The sequence below is a fragment of the Protopterus annectens genome, chromosome 1.part1, assembly GCF_019279795.1.
Source record: "Protopterus annectens isolate FY-2018-M chromosome 1.part1, PAN1.0, whole genome shotgun sequence".
In the NCBI taxonomy this organism is placed as follows: Eukaryota; Metazoa; Chordata; order Ceratodontiformes; family Protopteridae; genus Protopterus; species Protopterus annectens.
The window spans coordinates 55,677,756-55,697,088 of record NC_056726.1 but is presented as its reverse complement, the minus strand read 5'-3'; the positions used below and the strand labels follow the sequence as shown (position 1 = coordinate 55,697,088).

The 19,333-nt window shown below is 46.7% G+C and overlaps 1 protein-coding gene across 6 annotated transcripts in view; it reads right to left on the bottom strand.

Moving 5' to 3' along the window:
- The window catches only part of LOC122803862 (testis development related protein), a 1,047,168-nt gene that overhangs the window by 444,800 nt on the left and 583,035 nt on the right, over window positions 1-19,333 (bottom strand). The gene's annotated exons all lie outside the window — the stretch shown is intronic.

Sequence of the window (19,333 nt, the reverse complement as noted above, 5' to 3'; positions counted from 1 at the left end):
AGCGCTGGTAGGGTTTGGTCGAGAAAAAATCTTTGGAACCCTGATTTTGAAGGGCCACCTTCGCTGCTTGAATGGCGTCTTCTGTTAAAACGTCCCTCTCTGCCCCCGGGGGAGCTATTACCACATGTGTCCTGGAAAGGCCTTTGGAACTTTAGGAACCACATCTTTCCACTCCTCTGGTTCCTAGAGAAGGACCGCTAAGGAGTATAAAAATGTATGTCCACTGCAGACAGGGTCTTCCCATCTTTCTCACACCTGGACAAAGACTCACAAACTTTTGGGCCAAAACGAGAAGATCTGTCTAAGAATGCATTGATGAACAAACACTTGAGTGGCTCCACAAATTAACAAAAGCACATCCAGGTGCGTCTCCTTATGGCTACGCCAGAACCTGCTACTCTGGTCATTCCCTCAGCTGCATGTGTTATGAGCCTCATGGACGAATTGGATATGGACTCGTGGGTGCCCAGCTGAGAAGCACCATTTCTTGGACTTCTTCAGATACGACTTCTACAAGGATATTTGACAACTCCTTAATCAAATCCCTCTGGATTCTAGTGAAATGTGCCATAAAGTTCAACAACTGTAGAACAAAAGTCAATGAAGTGTATACCCACTCCCTGAACCTATCCATTGCCCATGACTCTCGACTAGGCGTATGGATGGTGGAACTCTCCTCAGACAGTTCTTTCTTTGTGGCTGCCTCAACCACCATGTCATCTACTGCTAACTCTATCCCAAAACAAAGTCTTCAGGAGCTTAAATAATTTTGGCTGGCCTCTTAGGGATCAGCTCTATGGAATCAGAAGCCTTTCATGCCTGCTGTGTGATCAGTTTGATGAGATCATCAGCTGGAGGAGTTACCCAAGAAGTAGATGGGTGAGAGCCAAAAGCTTGCAGGTATACTGACTCCTTGGAGGAAGGATGACGGGACTTCCAGCCACCCCGCTGTTTAAGGATCTGAAGGATGTCTCCATAGGAAACATCTTCAGGGGGTACCCTAGACGAATACTTTCGCTACATCATAGTCAATATCCTTGGTGACGGATTCTTCCAGGGAATCCAAGTGCTTCCTCTTGCACATTCTCTTGTGAGGAACTTCTTCAGTGGGAAAATCTGAAGAAGTGTCGGAAGAGGATACATCCTGGAGAGGTGTATCCTGCAGTTTCGCCCCTCACTGCCCAGATGCAGAGGTTGGTTGAGAGTCAGAATGGGGAAGGGTCTGGGATCAACTCTGATCAAGGGCAGATGATTGGGTGCCCACTGAGGACAAAGTCCTCTCCATTGCCTGGAAGGCAGGTCCCCCTGAAGAGGGAAGGTAGCCAAGAAGTGATAATGACTTCCTCAGAACTGAGGCCACTTCCCACTCCAAGGGGAATGCCCCCAACGCCGAAGCCAGAGTGGAGCGCCCACATGCCAAGGCCCAGAGCTGCAGGGATGACTGAAAAATCTGGAGTGTAAATCTGCCCCTTGGAACCGACAGTGGAACCCACACCCTGGGACCTCTCTGGTTCCAGGAGGACTGCAGAACTCAGGGTAGTAGATGGTCCTGCAGAAAAAGATCTGGCTAGAGCCAAGAAAGTCAAAGTGGCAGGATCAGAGCCTGATTCTCCAATACTACAGATGGGGTCAGAGGAGGAAGACTTGATGAAGTCATGGAGAAAGTAGTTCCAGAACTGGAGGTAGTCAGAACAGAGGACATGGAAGGCAATCCTCTCGCCACAAGAACCTGATCCACCAGCCGCACCACGTCCAATTCTGATAAGCTCTTGATGGAGAGAACTGATTGGGTGGCTGGAGATTTAGGTCTGTCCTGCAAAGGGATCTACATATGGGGAATAATGCTTTATTGGTAGAATGTACTCTGGTTCCTCAAGAATTACTGTTGGAACAGTAGGTTTCAGTGCAGGTATAGTGGATGGAACCAAGGTTGTCGGTTCAGAAGTCTTATCCTGGTTTTCTAATGTCTGCTCCGGTGCCGAAGATGCACGTAATCTTGGAGCAGAGGTTTTCAGTTCCACAGCCATTTGTGGAACCTCTAGTTTAGGTTTCTTAGTCACCAGTGCTGAAGGGTAGGTCGGTGCCGAGTGACTTTTCTTCTTGTTACTCAGTTCTTGAAGAAGAGGAGAAAGAAGGGTCCGTCTAAGATTTGGAACCAGATAAAACCTCCTCAAAGAAGTTTTAAGCATGCCCTTTAATATTAATTTATTCTTTCATTCAGCTAAGGCTCAGTGACTGAATCCACAGCATATTGAACAGTCTCTTCTTGAAGATGTAATGAGCATAATGAATGACCATCAGAATTTGACATTTTCATATCACACTTCTGATGCTTTTTAAAGCCAGAAGTGCCTTTTCCTTATCAGCCATATCTAGCACACAAAAAGGGAACTGGAAAATAGACTTAGGGGAAAAAAATTACAATCAAATACTGCCAGCAATGGTAGGCACCAAATACCCAAGGGTACAAAGGTATATGTACAGACAAAGATCGAAAGGAAAGTGTACAGAAAAGTGCTACCAGCAATGGTAGACAAAGAATACCAGTGGTATATATATATATATATATATATATATATATATATATATATATATATATATATATATATATAGATATAATGTGTCCCCTTCACATGGTCGACAATTCAGAACCGGAACCAGCATCTCCAGTGTGGAATGGAAAGATTTCCATCTTCTGCACTGTAGTGAGATCTTGGAGTTGGTATATTTAAGTTCAGGGGGGGGTGCATGGGGACATAGCCCCCCTGCTTGCAGTGTGAGGGCAAGATTTTGTTTTTATTTTTTTGGTCTCGGCCATATGGTTTTCGACATTCTGGGCCAGATTCAGGAAGGCTTACACGGAGTTCAAGAGTAGTGTAAGCCTCCGTGTAAGCCTCCTGATTCAGGAACAGCCCAAATCTCCGTGTAAGAGACAGCTAACACGTCTCTTACACGGACTGGGCGTGGAAATGCTCAATACCTCATTTGCAGCTCCAAGATATGCAAATGAGGTATTTGAGCGATCCACAAAGCCAAAACCAGTCCGTGTAACGGACGTGTTAGCTGCAGAAATGTACTCAGCTGACAACTGAGTACATTTCTGCAAAATTAAAAACGGAGCTATGTCAGCTCCAAATAAAGGGTGCATATGTTTCATTAAGCATGCCAATGGCCAAATATGTGGCCATTGGCATGAAAAAGTGTTGCAAAAATAAGTTATATAACTTTTTTTTTTGTCACGGGATTTCTGGGTTTAACTGCAGCGCACACCCGCGCAAACGGGGTGCGCTACCTAAAACTAAAAACCGAAGCTTATAAGCCCACAATTGTGGGATTTATGTATTACATGGAATGACAATGGAGGGACTTGCAGACCAAAAACAATATGGCCTCCGTTTAGTGTTTGTCAAGGGGGGGAAGCTCCGTGTAAGACATGTAACTAAGCATTACTAGGCAATCCTATGTAAATGAGGGTTACAATACTGAATCACACTGCCACATAGGTAATGAGCACATTCTGAGTAGTGTAAGACCTAGAGAAGGGGGAGGAACAGAGTAAGAGGTGGGTGACATCACGGGGGGGGGAAGGATAGAAAGAAATGTACCAGATTGGAGGGCAATGTAAGGTAACAGATGACAGACAGACATCAGGGAGGGAGGTGCGTCTCAACAGAACACTAGGAAAGTCAAGAAATTGAGGGTATACGCTATCCCTACACTCAAAGTTTCTTGATATACGTGCATGTGCGCGCGTGTAAGGCAGGTTCAACATGTGGGAGCGTGTTGCAAACTGTTTACAACGGTTTGCGCGGCGCCGCGTGGAAGGCAGTGTGCGCGCATTTTAGCATGAATCAGCCTAGCTAACACCGTGTAAGGATGTGTGCGCGCGTGTAACACCGTCTAAGGATGTGTATGCGTGTTTAAGTGACTGTAAGCGTGTTTAAGCTGGTGTGCACATTGCTCCCCCTCAGGAAACAGAGAGGAAACAGGAAACAACTAAAATACATGGAAGCTGACAGAAGCTACTACTAGAGTTAATTAGTGGAAACAATTAGAAGCAGGCAATTACACAGGCAGACTAGAAGCCCAACCCAGCACTTAAAACACAACAAAGAGCAGTGCAGGCTGTTTCTCACAAGAGATACTGCCAGAAACTAAGCTATCAGAATTGAAAACTGAAAAAAGCTGAACTCAGAGCAGAAATGCTAGGGGCTGCCATGGCTATTATAATCAGGCATAGGCGAATTGCTGAGGGTGGTGACAATGCAGACGCTGACAGACAACCCAGAGTGAGGAGAAGGAGAAGAGTATACAGGCCCAGGGTCAGCTACCATGGGTTACATGAGCTGGAGATAGTAGAGCGCTACAGAGTGGACAGAGACCTTCTGCAGCAGATTGTTGAGCTGTGCAGGCCACATCTCACACACAGAACCAACAGAGGGGAACCCATCCCAGTAGAAACCAAGGTATGTGTTGGCCTAAGAATACTAGCAACAGGTATCTTCCAGAGACCAACTGGTGATATGATAGGGATATCACAGGCATCAGCCTCCAGAGTACTGCACCAGTTCCTGGATGCCATGTCAGCACATGTCAGTGATCATATATATGTCCCTAATGACCGTGAGGTTGTGGCCAGCAATATGCGTCTCTTCCAGCAAATAGCGGGATACCCTGAGGTGCTGGGTGCAATAGATTGCACGCACATACGCATCAAAGCACCAGCCGGTGAGCGGGGTAGAGCCTACATTAACCGCAAGGGATACCCCTCCATCAACTGCCAGGTCGTGTGTGATGCCCAGGGCATAATAATGAATGTGTGTGCTGGCTGCCCTGGGAGCTACCACGATTCCCACATCTGGCATCTGACGCAGCTGTACCAATCATTTGCCAATGGGGACTTCCCACACGGACACCTAGTGGGGGATGCAGGTTATGCACTTGAGCCGTGGCTGATGACACCCATCAGAAATGCACACACACCTGAACAGGAACGCCATAATGAGGCACATGCACAAACACGTAATATCATAGAGCGTGTGTTTGGGCTGCTCAAGTCACGGTTCCGGTGTCTGGACACGTCTGGTGGAGCTTTGCAGTACACACCAACTACATGTACCCAAATGATCATGATATGTGCTATGCTACATAATATGATCCTGCGGAAACAGCTGCAGCAGGACCAGCACAGGGCTGGGCCAAACATCCCCCCACCATTGCCAAGGCCACCACAGGTAGGGGGTGACTCGGAGGAGGAACAACCTGACCTTGTCCCAGTAGGCAGAAGGAGGCGTGCCCAGTATGCCCTGGCCTTGGCAAAGAGGCAACGATAGCACATACGCTTGGTCAGTAGGAACACTGGGACTGATACCGCTCTGACTCACTCATACAGTAACAGGGATGCCTAACATGACACAACCTGCTTCCAAACGTACAGGGAGTGTAGTATGTGTATCCGACAGAGGTGGCCCTGCAGCACCACCTGAGGCATGAATGCCATGTGTTAAGTAATGTAATATCATGTACAATATGCACACCTGAGGACCCCAACTAACATCCATATCCACGCATATGACCCTCATGGAAACAGCTGCATGTCATACAGTGATGTACATGTGCAAAAACATGGAACAAGATACAAAATGAGGGTGACTAGCAATAAATAGCATGGATAACCACACACCCATGTTTGTACCACAACAAGAAGCAACATGGAATAGCCATGGTCAAAAACCAGTGGCTAAAACCGACTACTACTATATAGCTTGCTGCAGACCACTGTCCTAATAGCAGGAACTGCCTCAGGCCTATGTCCATAGGTTCATAGGTTCATACTAGGCTATCTGCCCTAGAGCATTAATAAGCCTAGCCCAGAGTTTTGTGGCTTCTGCCACCCCTGCAAGTTGATGGATAATATGCCCATTATTTTGCTGTGCCTCTGTCAAGCAGTGATACTGAGGTTATCCCTGGGGTATACCTGCAATCTCCCATCCATTGGTCAAGATCTCACTTGAACAAAGCCAGTGAGGTGCTCAGCCTCACATGTACCAGGATGTTGTTCCACAGCATATGGACTCTCTGGGTGATGAATCGGTCCCTCCAGCACATCCTATTAATATCTGTGTTGAGGTTTAGATCTCCTGCCCTTGTAGTTCTGATGGATGTAGAGGTCTTGAGGTGAAGCATGTTCATTAATTCTGGGTTGGACATAGCCTTGTATGTCAGGCACAGGTCACCTCTGAGCAGACAGTAAGCGACTGAATACAGCTGGAATTCCTTCAGTCGGGCAGCATAAGAAATATGTTTGAGACCCTTTCACCTCCTGTCGAGGAATTTGTGGGCCCATCCAATCTGAATGGGGCATTGTATGCAATCATTGGTCTGATGAGTGATGAGTACAGGGGAACAATGACCTCCCTTGATCTAGATGTGAATCACTGCATGATGAGGTGGCCAATGTAGAAGGCCTTCCAAACTACCCTGGCAATGTGAGTGTCAAACAAAGGTCACTGTCAACCTGGGTGCCCAGGTCCCTGATAACCTACGTTGTGCTTAGAGGATTGCCACCTAGATGGGAAGTAGTGGTAACCTTGTTCTTCCTGAAGGGTATGGCTATGCATTGTTTAGTGTTTAATGTAAGGCCATGGCTGTGGCACCAGTTATCCGTGTCTATGAGACCCTTCTGAAGGATGTCTGTGTCAGATGGGTTTCCAACTATGCTTCCCAGTTTGCAGTCATCTTCAAACTTTGTCAGCCATAATCCTCCTGTGTTTGCTCGCACTTCTGAAAAGTAGATACTGAACAAATGTGGGCCCAGGACTGAGCCCTGTGGGACACCACTTGTGACAGCTCTGGAGTGTGAACTGGCACCAGCAACTTTGACCCTGTGTGTTCCGTCACTTAGCCAGTTTGCAACCCATGCTGTGATGTATGGGTTCACAATTAAGCTGGTGATGTTTTCAATGATACCTGAGTGGGGTATTGTGTCGAAAGCCTTTGCCAGGTCAAGGTAGGCTGTGTGGACTGCCTTGCCCACGTCATTGGCCTGGGTGAGTGTTTTGAAAAAGTCAACCAAGTTTAAAAGGCATGATCTGCCCTTGACAAAGCCAAACTGGATTGGATCCAATGTCTGCAAGTCCCCTATGTCTTCATTTAGAATTCCCATTATGATCCTCTCCATAGCTTAGCAGAACAGGCTTGTCAAGCTGATGGGATGGTAGTTTCTGGGGTTGGTGGAGGCACCTCCTTTGTGAAGTGGGTCCACCATTGCTGTATGCCACTCCTTGGGAACATATCCTGAGATGAGGCTAAGATTAAACAGCTGCCCTAACTGCGGGTGTAATTACTCATTGAGTTCATGGAGCACACAACTGGGGACACCATCTGGTCCCATGGATAAAGTGTTTTCTGCCTTGGATTGAGCAGTTCCCACCCCAGCAGTGGAGATGTTTGGGGGGCTACAATCCTGTGGTGTACATACCGCTCGAGGTGGGGGGAGGGGGGGGGGAATCTGCACTGAACCTGTCAGCCAGTATGTTGCCAATGTCTGTAGGTGCAATGATATCAACATCATTCTGAACTAAGTCTGAGCATATCTGGGAGTTCCTCCCAGGTTTCAAACATAGGTAAAAAGGCCTCATGATTGTCCCTGGAGTCCTGAGTGGGTTTACTCTCAAAACATGCCTCGAATGATTGTATGGGGGAACCCAGTGTTTTACTCACAATGAGCAGGGGTGTCTTCCCCCCCTACGGATTACGCTCTATCTCGTAGTAGCTCCTTCCTTGTGTTGTACAGCTTGTTTATGGCTAGGGTCCACCAGACTGGATGCTTGCCTGTGGTACAAAGAGTCTTTTTTTGGGATTGCCTGATCCATGCAGTCCTGGAGGTGCTGGTAGAAGGCATTTCTAAGTGATACAGTGGCTTGGGTAATGGTGTCCGCTGGCCTGGGGGCCTTGAAAGAGACCACACCAGTCCTCAGAAATGTGAAGTCGGCATTTGAGAAGGTCTTCACTGTTTCTTTTCCCATCTGGGGTGTGGGTGGGATGTGGACTCCCACTGAGAGTAGTCCATGATCTGATCTCACCAATGATGGGTATACGTCTGGTGTTGAACAGTGTGACCCCATGTTCGTGATGATGTGTTCTAGTATGTTGCCTCCACTTGAGGGGATTGGGACCAGTTGTTCCATGGCATTTCAGTGTATGAACTCTTGGAACCTTTGTGTTAGAGTGTTGTGGCATGATTAGTGATCCCAGTCTATATGTGGATAGTTGGAATCACCCAGTAGGATGGTGTTTGGAGATACATTTATCCCCTTCAGTGTTTGCAGGATAGCTGTGTGAGGTACCTGAGTTTGAGCGGGTGGCATGTAACATGCTACAAACTGCAGAGCAGTCTTGCCTACGGTCACTGGCACCTGGATGGTCTCCGATGCATCGTGTGTTGCCACCAACCATGAGGTGAGGGTGTCCTTGATGAATATGGACACCCACCATCCTTCTTGGTGTTGTCGGGATGCTGGTGCCGGAATGCATGATATGAGGTAACACCCGATAGTGCCGGGTGCTGTCAGAAGCTGTGAACCAGGTTTCAGGCACAGCACAGACATCAATGTGCTACATACTGAGAAGGGCATAGAGTGTGTGCAGCTTGAGGTTGAGACCTTGGGCATTGAGCAGCATTACCCTTAGTGTCTTTCCTTTACTGTGTTCTAGGGTGGTAGGTGTAGAATCTGAATCTTGCATAAAAAGGCACAATGGGGGTGGCAAGAGCATCATCTGAAATCCGGAAGCCCAGGGTGACAGGTGCAAGCCGTCCCTTGCAAATCACCGTGGCCTGTCCAGCATGTCATCCCAGGCAGACAGACATTGGACCCCTTAGAATGACACCATAGTCTAAGCAAAATACTACAGCTGATCATCTTGTCTCTGTTTATGTGGCATCATACTTGGTGAAGGTAGGATACTGCCAAGGTCAGGGTCATACCTTCCTGGCCTACATAATCAGAGGGATCCTCTATGTCTCTTTCCATGTAGTCCAGGGAGGTACATCTCAGGTCGTTCACACCAGCATGGATTATGACTGGGTCAGACCTGTACTTGCAGTTTAGTGACCTGAGTGCTTGCATTATGTGGTGGATTCCAGTGCCCGATAGGCAGCTTACTGTGACCTCCTCTGTACCTGATCTGGTGAGTGGGACATCAGTGTGTCTGACTATGGAGTCACCTATGACAAGTGTGTCTGGCATTGTGTTTGGCCTTAAGGGCTGTGACTGTTTGGCACACCGACTCTGTGGTCAATGTGTTGCATGTGCTGTGCCCTGTGGAGGCAGTTGTGTGAGTGTCTGCTGTGGTGGCCACTGCCATTCTGGTAGACTTCTGATCAGAGCCTCCGAGTGTCTCTCTGTGTGTCTATGTGTATGATCTTAAGTTGTGACAGTGCCATGTGAGAATGGATTAAAGATTTGTGTGTGGTTACCTTCACCTTCTCTCTGGTCTTGCTAGTCCTATGTTGAGAGAGCTCAGCCTCCACTTTGGCTACATAGTTGCATCTCTCACATGTATGTGTGTTTTATGGCAGAAGGAGAGGGTTGTCAGTGTACATGAGGCAAGTGTAACAGTGCCTCAATATTCCCAGGTTCACCAGCTGAGCAGGAGAGGACACTAGCAACTGATCCCTAGACATGCTAGAAGGAATAGACAAAACAATGTTGGAATAAAGCCCCCCAAGCCACATCATACTGTTTGATTGACAATAGCTACACATACACCGGTGTTTCATAGTGTCATAGTGTACTACTAGGCTATCTGCCCTAGTGCATGTATAAGCCTAGCCATAGTGATGTGGCTATTGCCACCCCTTATAGTGGTAATAAGTGTACAGAATAGATTCTGAATATTGTGCCTCTGACTTAGTAGTGACACATTATGACCCCCTTACGTAATTGAATAACATGACTGTGTCTCTGTCTAGTCTGTGCCTCCATCTCATATGCAGTTGTCCAGATGTCTCCTGAAGAGAGTCAGTGAGGGACTCTGTCAAACATGAACTGGGATACTCTGCTAGAGTGTGAGATGCCTCTGAGTTATGACTCTGTCCCTCCAGCATGTCCTATACATGTATGTGCTGAGGTTCAAATACTCAGCTCTCATGGCTCTGGTGGATTTGGATTGCTTGCAGTGGAGCATGTCCACCAAATCCTGATTGGACATGGTCTTGTATGTCAGGCATAGGTCACCTGTAAGTATGCGGTATGACACTGAACAAAGCTGGACTTCCTCTATTCTGGAAGCATATGACATGTGTTGAAGAACCCTGATCTTCATGGTAGGTATTTTCGGGTGCAAAGGTGCAAAAGGCAGGATCTGCCCTGTACAAAGCTGAACTAGGTGGGAACAAGGGTCCGTAGGTCAGTAATGTGTCTGTGTAAGAGCTCCATGACTCCTCCCATATCTTTGCAGACAAGGCTGGTTAAGCTTGTGTAGTGGTAGTTGCCATGGTCTGTGGAGGCATCTCCTTTGTGGAGTGGGACCACTGTTGCCGTATGCCAGTGTTCAGGTACATATCCTGTAGCAAGACTAAGGTTAAATAGCAGTTGTATATATGGGTCCAGCCCTTCTGGAGTTCACATAGCATGCAACTGGAGATACCAGCAGGTCCCATGGATGCTGTGTACTTGTCTTTGCTGAGTGTGGCTCTCACATGGACATCCAAGATGATAGTGAGGTTACATACAGCAGTGATAACTATCTTGTTTTGGGGGTGAGGGAGGGGGTAAATCGCACTGAAGCTGTCCGCGGAATGTTGCCAATATCTGTCAGGTCACTGGAATATATGTTGTTGTGTACCAACTCTGAGCATATCCGAGGGTTCACAACCAGGTGTCTGACATAACTGAAGAAAGCAGTGTGGTTACCTTCATTGTCTTTGGTGATTTATGTCCCCAAGTTGACCTTGCATGTCTTTATGAGATAATGTAGCTTTCTACTAGTGCTGATCACAGCTGTCTTCCCTTTTGGAGATGTAGCTCTGTCTTGCATTAGTAACCCTCATCTGTCATACAGTTTGTTTATGGCTGGGGTCCACCAGACAGGACACTTTCCCTTTGTGGAGAGGGTCCTGTTTTCATTTGTGATTGTATGGTCCATGCTGTCTGACATCTAGCTAAGGGGAGGTCATTGTGGTTCTGCAGTTATCTTTCATCAGCATTAGAAATGACCACAACAGCCCCTGTCCGGTGTACCTCATGCACACACATCCAGCACCTGTAAAGTCCACAACAGTACCTCACCAGGAGTATGACAGAGCTGGAACACATGTAATGTGTAGTCTGATTAAACAGAGTGCAGCTCCACACACTGCCATGCTGTCCACCCAGATGCAAGCTGTGCCTGATGTAGAAAGCCATGTCCAAGCTGGAATCAATGCACATGCTGCACCTTGTACAATCTGAATGGCAGGGAGCTATGCACATGAGGGACCTGAACCCCAGCACTGACATATATAGGACAGGCTGTACTGCATTATCCAAAACACAGAAGCCACCCCCGCACATGAGTAAACTACCAGTACAGGTTGTCCATAGAGACACTGGTTGTGCCCCCTCAACAGGAATCCTAATGAGTGGATGGGAGATGGGAGGTTTACCCTGGGTATCAATGTTATGTCACAGGTAGACAGAGGCACAGTATACTAAACAAGACATATGACATGGCAAACTACGCTTACAATGTGTTGATGGACAAACACATTCTCCGACTAGCATTAGGTCAAGATACCTCTTGAACACAGCCAGCAAGGTGCTCTGCCTCAAATGGACCAGGATTGTATTCCACAGCATAGGGAGTCTCCGAGTGATAACTCCATCCCTCCAACATGTCCAACATACATCCCTGCTAAGGTGTAAGTCACCTGCACTAGTGGTTCAGGTGGATCTTCTGAGTCTGAGGTGGAGCATGTCCATTAATCTCTGTTTGGACATGGCCTCGCATGTCAGGCACATGTCACCTCTAAGCAGACGGTATGTGAGTGAATAGAGTGTGTGTGTCTTCAATCTGGCAGCATATGACAGCTGATGGGGTTCCTTGATCCTTTAGGTGGGGGACAGTCAGGGTGTCTCCAATTGCTGCAGATGTTGGGTGAGATACAGCCAGAATAGGGCATTCGACTCAATCACTGGTCTGATAAGTGAAGAGTACAGGGGAACAATGACCCACTAGATCTGGATGTGAATCCCATCCTGATCAGGTGGGCAATGTAGAAGGTCTTCCTAGCCACTTTAGCAATGTGAGTCTCAGAAGAACGGCGACTGTCAACCTGGGTCCCCAGGTCCATGATAACCTCCTCTGTGCTTAGAGGATTGCCACCTATATGGTAGCTTGGGGTCACCTTGCTTTTCCTGAAGGGTATGTCTACACATGTTGTGCACTTTGACTTCAGGCCATGGCCCTGGCACCAGCTATCAGTTACTGTGAGTCCCTTCTGAAGGATATCTGTGTGTGATGCACTGTCCACTATGGTGCCCAGTGTGCAGTCATCTGCTAACATTGTCATCCAAAGTCCTCCCATGTTGGCCTGTACTTCTGGGAAGTACATGACAAACAATGGGGCCAAGGACTGAGCCCTGTGTGACACCACCTGTGACCAGCCTGGAGTCTAACATAGTGCCAGCAACTCTAACCCTGTGTGTCCCGTCCTTAAGCCAGTTTGCAACCCATCTTGTGACATATGGGTTTACATTTCAGTTGTTAGGGTTTTCCACAATACCTGAGTGGGGTATTGTGTTGAAAGTGTTTGCAAGGCCAAGGTAGGCTGTATGGACTGCCTTTCCCCAACAATGGCCTAAGTGACCAATTTGAAGATGTCAACCCAGTACAAAAGGCATGATCTGCCCCTGACCAAGCCAAAATGGGATGGGTACAATGTCTGCATGTCCCCTATATCTTTGTTTATGAGCTCAATTATGATCCTCTCCATAGATTTGCAGACTACACTTGTTAAGCTTATGGGGCAGCAATTAACAGGGTCTGTAGAGGCACTGCCTTTGTGCAGATGTGCACAACTGGACCCTAACCAGCCTGTTGTGCACACTATGGAAATGTAAAGCAGTGATAGGACTAAAGCCCAGGATACTGACCACCACAGTGAAAGTACTGAAACACTACACTAGACAGTGCTACAGTGTTAGGTCAGTATGAACGGATGTTGACAATTGTGTGCAAAGTATCCCATGCAAAACCTGCAGGCACAGTATACTCCCTGTTTTGTTCACACAAAAAGCATTTGGACAGTAACTACACAACATGGCACAGAACACACAACCATAAACTGGAGGTATTTGTTGAAGGTCACACTCATCCACAAATGTGATGGGCTGCAGAGTTCAACATATGTAAAGCCCACACTGGGCATGCTCACACACTTAGATAAATGAGACATCTTTCACACAACATGCCATGGGAAGGCTGAACTGGGCATGCTCACACACTTGGTCCAAATGTTACCCCTAGCAAATGTGAAAACACACCAGAGGATGCTCATCCCCTTTCTAGACACTGATCATGTAAGCACCCTATAAGTATATTGGAGAAAAGGATTCTCTCAGTAATCCGAATAGCGCCGTGCTAATGCGTCTGTCTGTAGTGTCATAACATAGTTAGGTAGGGGTTTGAATCCAGCAGGTGGCAAGTGTGTGTGAAGGGGTAAGTGTGTGTGTAAGTGTGTATGAAAGAAACATCCCTTTTGGCAACTGGGAAAACACACCACAGGATGATCATTCCACTTTCTAAACTCTGATGATGTCAGCACCCTATAAGTATATCAGGGGAAAGGAAATCCCCCAGTAATGCGAATAGCGCGCTGTGCTAATGCATCCGTCTCTAGTGTCTTAACATAGTTAGGTAGGGGTTTGAATCCAGCAGGTGGCAAGTGTGTGTGTGAAGGGGGGTAAGTGTGTATGATTGATATATCCCTTTTGGCAACTGTGAAAACACACTACAGGATGCACATACCCCTTTCTAAACGATATCACAATTATGTATGGCTTTTGATTACAGACATGCCATGTGTGTTGTGCACACACAGAATGCCCATGTGTGTGGGTTGTCCCTCACAATAATGCATGACATTGATTACACCGGTTATGGCAATGAACACATGATGTATGTGTGTGCCAAATACACATATGTACCTGTGACTTTCAATAGTTACCATGTGTGATGCCTGCCACATGTGAATACATGGTATTTGCACAGGGTAACATTATGACCGTGGTCTTCTGTGCAGGTGCTGCATGTGGGATGTGTATATACAGTGTGAGATGTAGATGCTATCAGCCTAGTAGTGCAGGATGCACACCTGGTCTGGGGCATAAAGTCTACATGTTGTTGATGTACAGGAGCTGCATGTTCTCACCTGTTGTGGGAGTGGTAAGACAGTATTCCATAGCAATGCAGTGACTGCATGCTAAGAACCATTCAGCTAGGGTGTTGTAGCTACACTTATTCATTAGCATTCAGTAATTTGTCGGAATCCCTGGTGAGGGTCTGATGCCAACCAAGGTCAGGGGTCTACCAGCCTGTGTCACTTGCTCAGTGATCCCTTCCATGTTCCCTATCATGTATCCCAGTGAGCGACATCCCACATCAGCTGTGGTGGCATGGACAATGACGGAGTCATATGTGTCCATGCATCTGACTGACTTGTATGTTGTTGTTAGTTTGGCCATGTGTTTCCATCTCATACATGTGATGTACATCAATGGGTAGGGGATAAGGTTGACTGTGTACATGTGGCAGCTGTGACATTACTACATGACACACATATTCCACAACTGTACCATAGAGGTGACTGACAACTGACCTTTGCACATGCTACCGGAGTATTGAGATTACATTGGTGATTGACAGCACATAGGGCCAATGGTGAAAAAGAGACATAGGTCCATAGGTTCGTACAGGGATATCTGCCCAGGGCATGTATCCACCTAGCCACAATGTGTGTGCCTTTCAACATGCATTGTGAATCTGTCTTGCTATGCCCTTTTCCAAGGTTAGTATACTGTGCCTCTTTCTCACAGTGACACATAAGTGATACCCAGGGTAACCCTACAATGTCACATCCAGTCATTAATATCGCTCTTGAAGATAGTCACTGAGTCAGTCTGCCTAACCTCTATTGGGATAATAATCAGGAATGAAGGGAGCCTCTGAGTTGTGAATGTGCCCCTCCACCATGTCCTATGTATATCACTCCTGAGGTTCAAGTATTTCCAGCGTGTATTCTGGTGGGATCTGGATATTCTGAGATGCAGCATGGCCATTACGTGAGGGTATGACCTGGCCTTCTATGTCAGGCACAGATTGCCTATGAAGAGGCAGTATGTCACTGAGTAGAGCTGCTGCTACTTTAACCAGTCAGTATGTGGCATCTGTTTGAGCTCTTTGATCCCCTTGTCGAGGTACATATGTGGTAGCTCCAGTTGCTGCAGGTGTCTGGTAAGGTGCATGTCGACAGGTTCATCATAGTCAATTATGGGCATGATGAGGGATGAGTAAAGGGGCACAATGTCCTCCCCTGGCCTACATGTGGATCCCATGATGATGTGGCCCATATAACATGCTTACCTAACCACTTTGTCCATGTTGTTGTCAAATGGTAGAATGCTATCAACCTCGTACCCAAGGTCCATAATCCCTTGGTCTGCACTTACTGGATTAACACATATGTGGTACGTTGTGGTCACTTAGTGTTTGACAAAGGGGATGACTATACCCTTTCTGTCATTCACGTTGAGGCCATGGCTGTGGCACAAGTCGTGTGTTTGCAAGAATCCCTTTTGGAGGATGCGTGTGTTAGCTGGTGAGTTGATTATGGTGTTCGGTCTGCAGTCACCTGCGACTTGCTGAGCCACAGTACTTCCATGTTGGCCTGTACCTATGACAAATATATAATGAACATGACAGCTCCTAGGGCTGTGCCTTGTGGGACACCACTTGTACCAGGTTGGAGGCTGACATGGCTCCAGCAATTCTACCATGTGTGTTCTGCCCTTGAGCCACTGTGCAATACCCATAGTGACACAGGGGTTAATATGTACACTGGTGAGCTTCCCTAGAATGCACAAGTGGGGTATTGTATCCAAGGCTTATGCAAGGTCCAGGTAGGCTTTGTGGACCTCCTACCCCTTGACAGTGGCCTTGGTGATTGTTTCAAAGAAATCAAACAGGTTTGATAGGCAGGATTTGCCATTGACAAAGCCAAACTGTGTATGGTGACATGTCTGTAGGTCCACAATATCTAGATATGTGAGGTTCATGATGATCCTTGCCATAGCTTTGCAGACAAAGCTAGTCAGACATATGGGGCGAGTAGTGTCCAGGATCCGTGTCGGCACCACCTGAATGTTGAGGGACCACTGTTGCTGTATGCCACTCTCTGGCCACATATCGTGTAGTAAGGCTGGGATTGAACAGTGGTGTTATGTCTGGGTGTAGCTCTTCTTGTGGTTCATGTAGGACACAGCCTGGGACACTGTCTGGTCCCATTGATGCAGTGTTTATTGCTTTGGGAAGGGCATCTCTTACCTGAGCATCTGTGATGTCAGGGGGGGAAGCACTGTGCTGCGAGACATATTTGCCCTTTTGGTGTGGTGGGGAGAGAAGGCAGCATTGAACCTGTCCACTAGGATGATGGCAATGTCTGTGTGTTTTATATTTTGTGTGACATATTGGATTACCTCTGAGCATATCTGGGTAGTACCACCCAGGTTACTAACATAACTACAGGCAGCCTTGTGATTATCCTCAGTGGCTTGTGGAATCCTCTCTCAAAGATGGCCTTAGACAATCATATGGGTGCCTGTAGTTGTCTTCCAATACTCATCAGTGGTGCCTTCACATTTTGGGAGGTTGTTGTATCATGTAGTGGCGTCATCCTTCTATTGTATAGTGTGTTTATGGCTGGTGTCCGCCCAGGACATCTGCCTTTGGAGAATTGGGTCATGCTTTCGTATGTGGCTTCATGATCCATGCATTCCTGAATGTGTCCACAGAATGCCTCTATACAGGTATCTGCAGTCTGGTCCATATTTTCAACAGGCCTTGGGCCTTTGAAGGTTTCCACATCATTTATGAGGGGTGTGCACTTGCTTGACATGAGCTGTTGACAGGCGTGCCGCCCTCCAGACAGAGCAAGGTGAGGGTCACAGTCAGCTACCTGTTGGGTGATAGAATGTGCCACATAACACAGGCACACAGGTCACTCCACAGCAAGTACAGCTATGAGGCAGACATTGTCCATGCTGGTGCAAACAACCTGAGACGTACCTCCCTGGACCACATGGAAAGAGACACAGAGGAGCTCTTACAGCACCCTCTCAAACTCAGGACTCCCACACAGCCTTCATGCTGACACAGGAGAGTTTAGATTACTCTGCAAACACCATCATACTGGGTCATGCCAGCTACCCAAACATAGACTGTGAACATTACACAAGCCACAATACCCAAGCTCTAAGGTTCCCATTGATCAGACATTCTTTGGCTATGGAACAGGTAACCAACCTTCCCACAAGAGGGGCAGATATACTAGAGCTGATCTTTACAAACATGAGTACAAACTGCTCACCACTGGGAGTATATCCCTCATTGTTGCAATCAAACCATATACTAATCACACTGGAGTTCTGGATCCCACATATGCAAACCTCCAACACATCGATGTGTGTGTGTGGGAAATGTCCCTATTAGCAACTGTGACAGTATTGTACAGGATGCAGATCCCCTTTTGAAACACTGATGATGTCAGGACTGTATAACTATATCACCTGTAGTAAAGTCCTCCAGTAATTTGCATAGCGTGCTCTGCTAATGCGTCTTTCTTCAGTGTCATAACGTAGTTAGGTAGGGGTTTGAATCCTGCAAAGGGAATGAATGTGTGTTAGTATGAGTGTGGTTTATGTGTGTGCACTATGCTGGGAGGGTTAACTGCCTTTTGCCAACTGGGAGAATACACTACAGGGTGCACATCCCTCCTCCTACACACAGATGATGTCAGCACCCTCTAAGTACAGCATTAGTAAAGATTTCTCCAACTACTGCAAATAGCACACTCTGCTAATGTGTCTGTTTCTACTGTCATTGCACAGTTAGGTATGGGTTTGAATCTTGCAAATGGAAAGTATGTGTTTTACTGTTGGTGGGGTTAGTGTGTGTGCACAATGATGGGGTGGGATGTGGCTTTTGCCACATGGGGCTATGCACTGCAGGGTGGTCATTACCCTTAACAAGCAGTGATGTTGATAGCACCCTATACAAACAAAACTACAAAACAGAAGGTGGTGGTACTGATAACACATGTAAGGTAACACTTCTTCAAGTAATGTCCTGTCCACAAAGCGGAGTAGGATAATCAAACAATTCTTTTATTCTATACAGACAACATGACAACAGACAACTAACTGCCAGTACTCAGTATAGTGTTACATACTACTGTAACACGCACATGTACCGAATATACCTAGATAGTGTTCTGAAGCCTGAATGTGGCAAGTGTGTGGATGTGGGATGTGTCTGTGTGTGCATTTCCGTATGGGAAACATGTTTGATGTGGCAATCAGGGTACTACAGTACCTGATGCACATTACATCTTTCAACTGATGAGGTTGCCTGCACCCTGTGAGTACAGGTAGAGAAGGGGATGCCAGTAGTAAACAACATAGTGCACTTCTCAAATGTGTACCTGTCATGTATCAACAGCTACTCATGTAGGGTGATAAATAATGGGAATGGCAGGTGAGCGTGTGCATGTGTGTGGGTAGCAGGGTGTGTATGAATGCATGTGTGACAGAACAGATACATGTAGCTGAATCTACATAACAGCACAAGATGCGCATTGCCATAGTCAATGTTAGCATGTGATGGTGTGCAGCTGGTACACTTTGTTAAGTAGTATGGGTGCAGATAACAATTGAGGACATTCATACAGTTACTGCAGCAGGACTGCTGGGATATACACACAATTATACTGCAACAGTCAACAGTTACCAACATGTTACTACTTATAATCCTCCTATGTTAATCCTTCCTCATTGCGTGTTATTTGTACAGATGTCATGTCATTATGTTGGAGCTTTTCTCCCCGGGCCTCTACTGAAAAAGGACATGTATCCAGCTAGACTAGCCCGGTCAACAAATGTAAAATAAAATAAATAAATAAAATAAATAAAATAAACATCTATGTAGTCACCCTGTGCATCAGCAACGTGTTTACCTTTCACTGCACCGATGTTGTAGTATGCAGGAGGTGGCACAGTGTCATCATATGCACAGGGTG